The 13,174-nt window shown below is 35.7% G+C and overlaps 1 protein-coding gene across 1 annotated transcript in view; it reads right to left on the bottom strand.

Annotated features, from left to right (window-relative positions):
- The window catches only part of LOC111064045 (early growth response protein 1-like), a 70,715-nt gene extending 57,985 nt beyond the window's left edge, over positions 1–12,730 (bottom strand). Inside the window, exon 1 of the mRNA XM_039427158.1 lies at positions 11,935–12,730. The gene's annotated coding sequence lies outside the window, so the exon portion shown is untranslated. The remainder of the gene's footprint in view (positions 1–11,934) is intronic.
- Between the last annotated feature and the right edge of the window lie 444 nt (positions 12,731–13,174).

Genomic DNA, 13,174 nt, shown 5'->3' with positions numbered 1-13,174 from the left:
GTCATCTTGCTCTACTAAGCCACTTATTCAGTATGCCGATGACACATAATCTATTATCACTAATTCAAGTTTGAGAGCTGTAGTCACCCAAACACAGGAAGAGCTACTGAATATCAAGAAATGGTTTGCTGCAAATGGTCTGTCTATGAACTCAAGTAAGACCAAGTTCATTACCTTCCAACCCCCCCATTTTGCATCCAGAAACTTTAATGAGTTGGCCGATTTGAGTGTACCCCAGCAGAGCGTTGCTGTTGATCTTCTAGGAGTAACACTAGATAGTAGATTGGACTGGTCAGTACATACTCAAAAAATATGCTCCAGGGTTAACTCGGCTATTTTCTCTCTGCGAGTGCTCAAAAACACATTGAGCTTCAAAGTCCTAATGGTTGTATATTACGGTTATCTTTTTCCTTTCCTCAGTATGGCATAACCCTTTGGGGAAGATCAAAATTCTTCATCCAAGTATTTAGATCTCAGAAAAAGCATTAAGAGTTATTTTGGTAAGCCCCCCAATATCCCTGTCGAGAACTATTCCTGAGTAGCAGGATACTTACACTGCCGTCACTGTATATCTTGGAGATCTGTTCATACGTTCACAAAAACCTACCAAACTTCACCCGCAATAATGAAATCCACAGTTACAATACAAGGCACTCAGCCTGTACATAGGTATCAGTGGCTGCTCATAGAACCGCCATGTTTGAAAAATCTCCGCAATATATGGGCCCAAAAATATATAATAGATTACCTCAGGATATTAGAGACATGGCGGACTTACGAAGATTCAGAGGAATGTTAAAGAGGCTGTTACTTGAAAGGCCTACTTCATATACTTTATTTATATACTTTCCAAATATTGCCGGCAGTGAAGAAACAAAAACTGAACTTTGCATACGAGATTCATAGATATGAGACAAGTTTAATTCTCGTATAAGAGTCATGCGCTTGGTAAAGCGAAGATCATGCTGTAAATACTGGATCTATCAAGTATGCAAAATTACGACTTTTCCATACGGATTAGTTTCAAGGAGAGTTGAATTACTGTGGATTCAACTCGATGACTAGAATTGAAAAGTTTACTACGTTATAGTAATCTGTTTACGGACAGATAAGTAAGAATAGAGAAATCTCGGAAGTATTATATTATAATTGCTCTCAATTGCAATCATTCATTTCTCATTCTTTTCCTTGGTTGCATTCTTCTACTCTTGCTATCCTATTCCCCCACTTACTATCTTCTGCAACGTACTATCCGAATCTGGTGAAGCTGAAAGCGCGTTACTAGTTGCATAAATGTCACAACAGCAATAAACCAATAAACAGCTTCCCAACTCCCAACATGGTGCCGGTGCCGCCGCACACATAAATTACAAAAATAATATCATCTTGGAAGAATGAGGTGCTGTTCAGCTTCCTCTATTACATTAGAACGTAATATGTGGCTTATTCAGGTATTCATGGTGGTAAAGCAGCTTTTATTAATGCTGTTCCATCCAGGAATTCATATTTAATGGAGAAGCTTTTATTTAGCGGTGCTCATAGACATTAACAGCAGTTCGCCATGAACAAAAGTGGAAAGATTAACAACCGTGATTCCCGGTGAGTTTGAAGTCAGGTTCAGTTGGAGTGGTTGGTTCTATGAATAAATATAAGATTGTGATACTAGGGAAGTGTATATAAAAGGTTGTGGAGATGGTAAGGCGTACAAAGGTTATCAAATGTCGGACCTGTCGCACAAATAGGGTCCAGCAGTCATTTAGGTTAGTGTCGGTGACGATTTATTTCTCAGTGTGTTGTGGTCCACCAGTAGCGTTCAGAAAGGGATGGAGAGCATAAGGAAAAAAGAGGGAGAGAGTTTGAGAGGAGCCGGCTGTCCCGGTTCGTTTGCCACAACTGGTTTTGATTTGAATTTATTCGCCGCCTGTCGCTGTGAAACGTCGCGCCTGGACACAATGAGGGTCCCGAGATGCCCCTTTCAATTAGGGCCGTGCCCCGCCCAGCAATGATCCCCTTGCTCAGCGCAGCGCGTGCCACTGGATTCTTTCTTTATAGATGGACCACAGACTCCAGTCCGCCGTTTCTTTCTCCGCTTCTTTATGGACGAAAGCTGTAAGCAACGTTTTCTAAACAACATGAATTTTGAGTAGGGATGGGTATCGATACATCGATGTTTAAAAAAATCGATGTTACAACATCAAACATCGATGTTTACTGTTCGATGTTTTTCACTTATCGATGGTTTTACCTAGACATCGGTCATCCGATGTTTTCCCAACTAAAAAGTAAACACAATTCTAAGTTTTTAATTTGATACAAGTTTTTTTTTTATTTTTTTGTTTGAAGAGGATTATCTTGAGAGCAATAAGCAATAGTAACAGAATTACAATCATTATCTCTATCATATTTAGTGTAGTATTCTGTTTAGTTTTTTTTGTGAATATAGATCACTCTTGTGGAAGATCTCGCATAAGTTTTGATTTCCTGCAGATTGCTATTTTTATTTTTCAATCAGGCTCTCTGTATTTTTATGTGAGACTGTTGGATACTCTTGAAGATTTACATTACTTCTGTGGCCCGTGTCAAGGTTAGATAGTTAGTTATTTAGAATTGAATAAGAGGTCGGATTCTTCGTTTCATAGGAAGAAAGAGTTTTTTCTTACTACAATTATTTCCCCAACATGTGTTTAACACTAATTAATCTAGCTCTGAAAAAGAGGTCCTCGTATTGTAAGGAGTGAAGATATCCATATAAAAAAACTTAATCCATTTTAATTTCCTAAAAAATCTATCAGGTATTGAATGAATACGATATGAGCATCAATGATTACTAAAATTAGCTGAGGGTTAAATTTCAAGACCGAATCCTCAAGGATATCCCGAGAGGTTTCAGACTAAACCATGAAGATGACAAATCTTGTGAACTAGAGTTGATGTATCTTTCTAGCTAGTCACAACCTGACTTCAATTATTCGAAAGACTGTTACTTGAATACCACAAGTCCAAAATTGCTGTGATTCCAGTTAGTAACTGTTGAAATATTGGAACAATAGCTCCAGATAAAATTGTAGTCACTTTAGAAGCTCTTTTTGTGCTCTACAATCTGAGATCAGGTATAGCGATCTATCTCATATATCTATCTTCATATTCCAGGTACACCTGACGACAATGCTCCTTGTATTGTGAAAAACACCTAATTTCCAGCTTCAAGCATCATCACCAACTACATTGTCCTCACATTGATATTTCGCACAACGACATAAGTTCTTGATGTTCTATGAGAATCACCCGTAAGATACACTTCATTTCAGTATTTCCTAGTGGAGAGGCGCGCTTAAAGACAACTCAAGGATCAAAATTTCAAACACTTATAATTTACTTTTGACACAATGCTCAGATTTCATCGTACTACACTTTATCCTTCTCGGTTCGTCACGGCGGTTCAAAATCATGTATCATAAGTCAAATTCGGTCGAAAAATGGGAAATTTATTGTTGAGTGTACTTAAGCCCATATTCCAATACACAGGAAATGACCAATTCCTATATTCAAAGTTGCATGTCTTGTGAAATACTTCTGATAAAATTTCCAAATCTTGTGAGAATGTGGAAATTGTCCCCCTCTACCCAATCCAATAAATAATACTTTCGATTCCAAAACAATTTGGAAGTTAAAATTTTAATAATGGCGATTTCAGTTTTTACATTTTTTTCGTAATTTTACTGTTGATCAAGAGTTTCTAAAACGAGTCTGATACATCATAGAAACTTACGATTGATTACAAATTGTAGATAAATTCATCCTCTACGAGCTCAGTTGCCTAAAATCCATCTTGAATCACTTCTCGCTATCATAGAACTGCCAAAACCGTTAATATGAGAAAAATATCTACAATTTCCGGATTTTTTTCAACAATCAAATCTCACTTTACGAACATATTTTTACATGAACTGTTTATAGCAGATGAAATAAAAAATTCTATTGTAAATTTCAAGATCATGTAATAATTTTTATAATAAGGGGTTACCGAGATACATAGCTTTGAATATAGAAATTGGCCATTTCTTATGTATTGAATATGAATAAGTACCTACACTCAACAATAATTTTCTATTTTTGACCGAATTTGACTGTTGATGCATGATTTTGAACCGCCTTGGCGAGCCGAGAAGAATGAAGTACGATGAAATCTGAGCATTGTGTCAAAAGTAAATTATAAGTGTTTGAAATTTTGATCCTTGAGGTGTCCTTAAGCGCGCCTCTCCACTGGGAAATACTGAAATGGAGTGTATCTTACGGGTGATTCTCATAGAACATAATCTCAAGAACTTATGTCGTTGTGCGAAATATCAATGTGAGGACAATGTAGTTGGTGATGATGCTTGAAGCTGAAAATTAGGTGTTTTCCACAATACAAGGAGCATTGTTGTCAGGTGTACCTGGAATATGAGATAGATCGCTCGCTCTACCTGATATCAGATTGTATAGCACAAAAATACGCCTAGAGGGATTTTGAAATATACATCCAAATTGTAACAATCGGAAGATATTGTTGATTAAAAACTAAAATTCATCAAAATTGATTTATTCTTCAAATTTTACCCATTTTTGAAAAATTATAACAAAGTACTCATTGGAGATAGAGAGTTCCGAGTGATCTCATTTTTTTCAGAATTATATAATCTGGGAGAGGTTTGGCAGAAATAGCTGAAAACTGGAAAATGAGCCGAAAATACGAGGTTTTTGGGCTATCTTGTATCTAGCACAAGGAAATCTTGCATGAAGAAATTGGTTCTGGACTTCTCTTATGCACCCAAATTCATACCAACAACCGATGAATTTAAAGACTACATTTCCATGATACACACACACACACACACACACACACACACACACACACACACACACACACACACACACACACACACACACACACACACACACACACACACACAATTCATATACAGTATAAATGAATAGAGGGCAAATGAAAAATCAGATAAAGCACTAGTATAGTATCATTCTATACATATACTCCTTGAATTTCTCTAGACTTAGATAGTTTGTGTTTGTTTTTGTTTTTTTTTACGTTTCAGGTGGAATACGCTGGATTGAAATAGTTCCAAAACAGATCACTCATATTTGAGAGCCCAAAGCGCAATTATATTAGACATTGAAATCTTGGAAAAAGGATCACACTCAATTTTATTACAGCCTTTCATTCTAATTAACGATGAATGAAGAATTTAGAAGGAATAAAACTGATATTTAAATCCACTGTATTATAATTTTTGAGATTAGAATGAATTATAGAATAGTTCAAAAGGAAAGAACAATGGCTTGTTATTAATACATTGAGTATAAATACATCAAAAACTAAATATATTACATTTTCTCCTACAATAGTTGGTCAACCAAATGATGCTATGAATTTGAAAATACATATAAATTGTGATTTTGAGAAATGGAAGGATTGTGCATGCCCTCAACTAAAAAATGAAAAATCTATAAAGTATCTGGGCATCATGGTTGATTGTAACCTTAAGTGGGAGCCTCATATAGAATATATTTGTAAACGCTTAAAATTTATTTCCTTTATCTTTTATAAAGTCCTTAAAATATTAGACATTACATTACTTAGGGTCCTTTACTTTGCCTATGTTCAATCGGTATTTATTTATTTTTATTTTTTTTTATTCGGTGCTGCAATATGGGTTAGTGGTATGGGGAGGAGCGTATGATGTTTTCATGAATAACATTTTTACATTTCAAAAAATGTTAATAAAAGCAATTCTTAATAAGCCAAGGGCTTTTTCTAGTAGTGAAACATTTGCCGAATTTAAAGTGATGACAGTACGTCAAATTTATATAAAGAAACTTCTCTACTATGCATGTATGAGGAAGGATGAATTTACAGTGAATAATAACGTTTCTATGTATAACCTGAGAGTTACATCTCATAACATTTATAATATTAACTATTCAGATTTGACAATAGTGCGAAGACAATTGGGGTATCTTAGCTCAAAAATAATAAATATCATGCTAAATGCATTGTCGGAATCTCTTTCTAGTAGGGGTAGACAGAGGATGGAACAGATAAGTAAGTGGGTGATACAAAAATCTTTCTTCGACATCAGTCAGATATTACAATTACTAGTAATTTATTGTTGAACTTCGATTTTTTGTAGCTTTGATTATTAGTAAATAAATTTTTATATTGTCTAAACAGCTGATACTCTCACTCAGCGGTCAGGGTTTTGCCCTTGCTGGGTGGTGCCATGTAATTTTAATTCATTTGTAAAATAGCATAATATTATAATCTAGAATATTTCTTTTGTAATTTTTTATTTTGTATTTTGTTTTTATGGGCAATAAGAAAAAAACGTCAGATCTTTCTCCACATCTTGAAGCCAGCGGGTTTTGTGGCGACCTCTTATCCTGGTTCCTTACATTCGTCCAACAAGCATCTGTTTCTGTGTTCTGTTTTGGTCCATTCGTAGTACATGACTCAGCCAACTAATCCTTCTAGTCTTTATATGCCTTACTATATCTTTCCCTTGCAAAATGGTATTGACTTCTGCATTGTTCCTCATTCTCCATTCTCCTTCTTCATATATTGGACCATGTATCCTTCTCAGAATTTTCCTTTCGAAGATCCTCAACGCATTCATGTTTTGTGAACTAAGAACCCACGAAAAACACTGCAGTCTGCTCCTCAAACTGCCGCACCCGTCTTTCGAGTTCTCTGACCTGCATCTCATTTATTCGTTTATTTCAATGCAAGATTCAAGATTTTCTCTGGTAAGCTAATAAGAATAACTGGGAGAAAGTGAATTGATGCACACAAGGGTTTCGATTGAAGATAAATTGGAAAAAGAGAGAAATCAGCATAGGTTATTGAGAGAATGAAGCTCAGAATACTAAAGGAGAGTCAGATAATACTGTGCAGCTACTTAAATGGAGAAGGTTGTAGGAATAAAGCATCAACGTGAGTAAAGCAGGCTATCGTACATCGAGCCTGTCCATTGGCTGAACATTAAACGGCTCATTATAAGTAATGCTCTGCTTTACAGCAGAACAGTGATAGGCTACTGTAAAAGGCAATGCACCAAGTTTGGTATTGAATAAGCTCATGTTACTACGTCCTCCCTCAGCAGTACGCACAGTTTCGTAAAAATGCATTATAGCCTAATTCACAACGTTTCCAGACCTTGAACATGGGAAAAGCTGCTCGTTCATTAGTGGATCGAATTTGTTTGCATGTTTGCAGCGGTTCATTGCTGACTACAAGCTACACTTCAATGCTACAGGTTTATTTATCATTCCAATTCCAGAATACAAGAGCTTCAACACACAATAATTATAATGCATGTACTTCGTGAAACAGCAACTTCGAATGAGAGCGATGGTGGCAAAATTTGCATTTACTCTACTGAAGCAAACTTGTAGATTTTAGTAATTTCATTGTGGTCCATCATTGCGATAAATCGCAATTATTTATTATTGGCAATAATTCAAAAATAATTTAAAATGAGTTACAAGAATATCCTATAATTTATAATTGGCAGCGCCACTCCTTTATGTTCCACTTTTGATGCATTGTATAGAGCCCAATATGAAAGGGTTATAATAGTATCGCAAATTGAATGAATATCTGATAATAGGTAGACAGACCAGTCTGCGAGTCTGGTGATGGAACTGGAATCTGTAACTCTGATAATAATGCTGCTTAAATCCACTGTTGGATAACATGGTTATTGGAGCATATTAATTGATTCTTCTGGAAAGAGGATAATTTCTACCCTTATTCATACCAATTCAACGATGATCGCCAGTCCATTGCCTACGAATATGGGTCTGTTGTGATTAAATAACAGGGATTACACAACATCAACAACAATGATGCATAAGCAATCAGCGAAATATGTTATAATATTTTTCTCGCCAAGAGTTTCCCTCCATAGCAAGCTCATGAATCTGTTCAGCAAATTTGATTGTTTATTGGATGAATGATAAGAATAGGTTTTCATCTCATATTCAGCCTACTTATATTGGTAATCGTTATTAATAGTAATTTATTACGTAAGGTGTATATTTGGTTCAATAATTTTCATTTCCATAACATAATTTTACATCCCTGAATACAGTGTTAAATATTTATTTCAATGACTATAGGGATTTCTATCGAGTTGTTATGTATTCCTCCGACACATATTATTATAGTGGAGTATCATAATATTAGGAATAAGTTTAGTATTAGCAACTTTTGTATGTATAATATGATAATTATGCATATGTTTTGTCAATAAACTCCTCTGGTTGCAATTCACTGGCAATCACAGAAATTATAATTCGGTTGTTAAGGGGAGTTATGAACTGGAATTATGTGATTCATTGAGAGGACATTCATTTGAATTGAAACACTTCAACAGCAAATCGCTGTAATATGATTACACAATTGTTCATTTCAAACTATCAATGAGCAGTTTCTCGTGCTGAAAGTTTTTACTGTGATTTTTTGATGATCGTAAATATCACGATAAAATCACGAGATTTCACAAAAATATATACTTTTCCAATCACAATTGCACAATATTATTTCAATAGAGATGATTCTTAATAGGACACTTTCCAAGTGTTCCAACCTACTAGAGATAGAATTTTCAAGTTTCAATTGATGAAAAATGTGGTTGGAAAGAAGACAGGGACGCATAGACTAGTAGGTGGAAGAGATGAATGGGGTTCACCTCGCTAGTGTTCTTCTATATCTATTATATCTATATCAATGGCAACAAAATGTTTTAATCATTGCATAGCCGTTCAGTGGCATCGATCTTCACCGCGATTTAATTGTTCTGTTCGCATCTTGAGAATTAATTCATGTATAGTAGAATGATGAATGGAACAACAGGACAAAACATGTGCAAATATATATGGTAGAGAATTATTGGAAAAATCATGTTGTTAGAGATGCGATAATATTTTCAAGACAAATAATTGTAAATTCCCAAAAAATGATGTTTTCAAAATTGGTTACACAGAATCGAAACTCAAGGTGTCACAGAAGCCAGTAACATATATTAGACAGCGTGACAACACCTCGACCCACTTCCACATCTTCATGAGCTGACAGGCAAGAATATACTTAATTCGTAATGAATGCTTGAATACGTTAGAAAAGAAACGAAAGTCAACCTGGTTTCTGATTGGCCAGCCAGAATTTGTAGAAGGGATTGAATCCATTCACTACAACATGAATCGACACTTGAGGGCGTTTGCGAAAAATGAGAGAGAATAATACACAGAGAAAGACAGGATGAGAAAGGGCTCAGATCACGAATCGGCCATCTTGTCATCTATTATATCTCTCCGTAAACGGCGATACCACGTGGGATGATCCAGAAGGTCTTGCGAGCGCACATTCAACTAGATTTTAATTGTTGCTTCACAGTTTTTGATGTCCCAATTATTGTTTGGTTAGCCTTAGCTGGTAGGCTACCGCAAATGGAGAGTAGCATTATTTTAGCTGGCACAAAGAAATTATTATCAATTAGATCAATTGCTGGTGGGCAGACAGAGTAGGTAACAATTCATATCTCAGGGTAAACAAAGGCCTTCGCTCTGCTGCTATTGGCAAACAATAATTGTACTCTGCATTACCACAGTGAAGTGGAGGCTAATTGAATGTACGGTGTAGGTGGTGCAATTCAAAAGCGGTGTAGGCCACATGTGATCAAATTTATCAGTTCTCTTAATTCTATGTTTTACAAAATAATTTATGCTATTTCCAAGTAGTTAGTAGTGAGCAGAACCTAGCGCAAAATATGTTGAGAGCTTGAATAGCAATAAAATACATCGGAACATGATTATTGTAACATCAGATTTCTAGGGATCTTGAAGCAATCTTTCCCTCATATCTATCGATGCAACATGGATACCAAGAGCCAAGTGGACCGAGTATATAATATTTTGTTGGAATTGTGATTTTACGAGTTGTTTCGAGAAACGATCAGTCAGTAACTCAAATAGGGAGAAGTTCGACAAAGAAGGATTGATAGGTTTCATCGAAAAGAATCAACTTCACGTGGATGGACAAAATCTTTGCTCCAACCTGACTGGTTATCATTTCGTCCAAGAATTGTAAATTCTCCATAACAACTCATACTTATCTGTAACTCATAGAATATCGTGATATAACTGAAATGTGCTTACTACAAAATAAATCTGTTTTTTCGTCCAATAGATGTCAGAGTTTATTTTTTATTTTAATCATGATCTCTATTTATTATGTTGTTTCATGCATGTTACACTCTTCTTCTCTTACTTCTTATGTGAACCTCTTTTACAACATTCCATGAGATCAAGATGCAATGAGGATCAGTCATGAAGTCATGAAGATTTCAGATCATTCAATCCATTCATTAATCGCTCCAGTTGTTTACACCTGATTACACTGGCCTCCTAAATGTGCGAGATTCATAATTTTTTCGGGATTATGAAATCAGTTTTCATCATTCAACCATAGAATACGTTTTGTCATGTTTTCATGACATTCGTTAGATAACATGAATGCTGTACAGTATTTTTTTTCAGTGTATCATTGCATGACTCTCAATAATTTGAGCAGTTTTTTCTCTTATCTCTTCAATTCTTATCATATTTGAAAAGTTCATGGTCTTCTCTTCTGTAGATACTTTCAATTCATACTTCCAATTGTAGTTTTGGTTTTCTTCTTCCTCTATGAGCTTGATCTTTTTGAAAGCTCTCCGATAGCTTTGTACCGACAAAGCCCGTTGATTCTTTGCAAATAAGTAATAAGTATGTTATCAACTAACAGTATATACTCATACAACGTAGAATTCTTACTATAATTGAATTATACATTTTTAGTCTTAGAAGTGAGGACACCAAAGTAAGGATTGTTCTGTTCAACTTGGGCCCTTGTAAGTCGTCTGACAAACCAGACCTCCACGAATATTCCACTAGACCTGCTCGAGAGATAATCGAATATTTTAGAACCATTATTACCTTCAGAGGGCATGAGAAGTCGCCACTAATCCCAGCACAGACCAATGAAGCATTTGGTATAATGAAGACATTAAGAATCGTTGAAGACGAATAGCAACATCAGTCAAGATGTGTAATTTGACAGATAATAGTGATTTAAAAAACGATTCCAGGCACATTTCAAACAACGAACAATTTCGAAGGGTGTGGTTGACGATATTAGCCCCACTCATTAATATCAGTAATCAAATTTGTGGCCGGGAGAGACATTGCATTAACGGCGCCTGGCTTCGAATAGAGACGTTCCATTCGGACACATAACTCTCTCTCCCATCATACAGTCAAACTTCGGAGCAAGCTCATTATAGTAGTGAAAATACCTCCATGGGTCCATATTATTACCAGCATCCCTTTCGTAGCTCTCTAATTATCGTAGCTTTATGATGTGTGTCAATCTGTATTGACCTATTCATCTCTCGTAGCTGTTATTGATCAATCAAAGACAGGCATGTTTCATTGAACGCTAAACCACTAATTTTCGGTGAACCTGTACTGTTTTGGTACATGTAGTACATTGTATTAGGCAATTAAAAATTAAAGAAATCAAGGCAGTAGCTCCACAGATTTCAAAATATTTTCTCATTGTAAATTTATATTGATCTGATTCCATATTTCATATCTAGATCGAAAATTTAGATAAAATTTATACACAATTTCTATGATGTATCATACAACATTATTATTATGAGGAAAACATAGTTATGCTACTATATGAGGTGTACTAGACATTGCAAGAACAAGAAGTCTTCATTAATTTGAATATCAAGCATGGATTTCTATGAAGATTCAAAAAATGAATATTTCCAAAGCATGATTATTCTAGAATATATAATTTCTACAAAAGAGAAATTGGAAGTTGATACTCACACCAGGATTCCAAGTGCGACTCCCGATTTGCTCAGTCATATTTCCCCTCTGAATCAACAATCACTTAGATGATTCAACCACTTCTCACTTCACACCACTTACCACTATCACTTGAATAATCTAAGCCTGACAGACAAAGTCTCCGCTCATCTTAATGACACTATTCCAGCCCTAAACATATAATAAATGAACTAGAGAGCAACAGTGATCAACATCATCATATATGGTTATGAGGATTTGGAGCAGCATCAAATGATATCACCTTGAACTGTGATGCCCGAATTGAGAATCATGCAAATTTCGCTTTACTCGAGAGACATTTCACTATCACTGCAATATATCCATGAAAATTTCATTAAAACTGAACTTCTATATGATAACGATATAAATCATGATACACTTATTATACTATTACTGCAATATATCCATGAGATTTCCACTAAAACCGAACTTCATTATGATAACGATATTAAGCAAGATATACTTTTCATACTATCACCGCAATATATCCATGAGAACTTCACTAGAACCGAACTTTTTTGTGATATATATATTTCATGATAAATTTCTTAATGATAACAAAGCACCACAAATCACTATAGTATAACATAAACAAACGATGCACTAACGATGACAACACTTCTCCTGGATACCATTCATGTCCGTGATACGGAGTCGATGTGATTTTTGAAGGACATAAACAAACGAACAGGTTGTCGAGCACACAGAGCACGTGCTTGACAGTGTGACGTCACCAACTCTGTCAACTCGAGGCACTTTGACCGCAGCAGTCGCCACTGACCGCGTGCGTGCATCCTCTTGTCGCGAGCTGAACTGCCGTCGTCCGCGCCGCGGAGGCCGTAACGGACACGCAGGCCGCGGAGGAGTGACGTGGGTTTGCTTCGGGCTTCAGCCCTGTGGGATGCCGCCTCCTCTCAGCTTCTTGCTATCCCCCTCAACAACTCCTATTTGGATTGTTCTATATATTATTACTGGTATTATTATGTGGATCAACAATATAGACAGATGCAGTAGGAAGATAAGGTGTAAAGTTGTTTGAGCCTACTTTCATTTCAGTGAATTCGCATCACATCATGAATTACCAAGTCTATCAGCTGCCACTACCTTCTAAAGTCACTTTTAAATGAATATATACATACATAGAAACACATTCACAGAAATTAGATCCATAGAGATTATAGAGTGCTTTTTGTAGACAATCAAAAGTATTTTTTATGTT

The sequence above is a fragment of the Nilaparvata lugens genome, chromosome 4 (assembly GCF_014356525.2).
Source record: "Nilaparvata lugens isolate BPH chromosome 4, ASM1435652v1, whole genome shotgun sequence".
Taxonomy (NCBI): domain Eukaryota; kingdom Metazoa; phylum Arthropoda; class Insecta; order Hemiptera; family Delphacidae; genus Nilaparvata; species Nilaparvata lugens.
The sequence above is the reverse complement of the archived record's forward strand: the minus strand, read 5'-3'. Positions and strand labels throughout refer to the sequence as shown.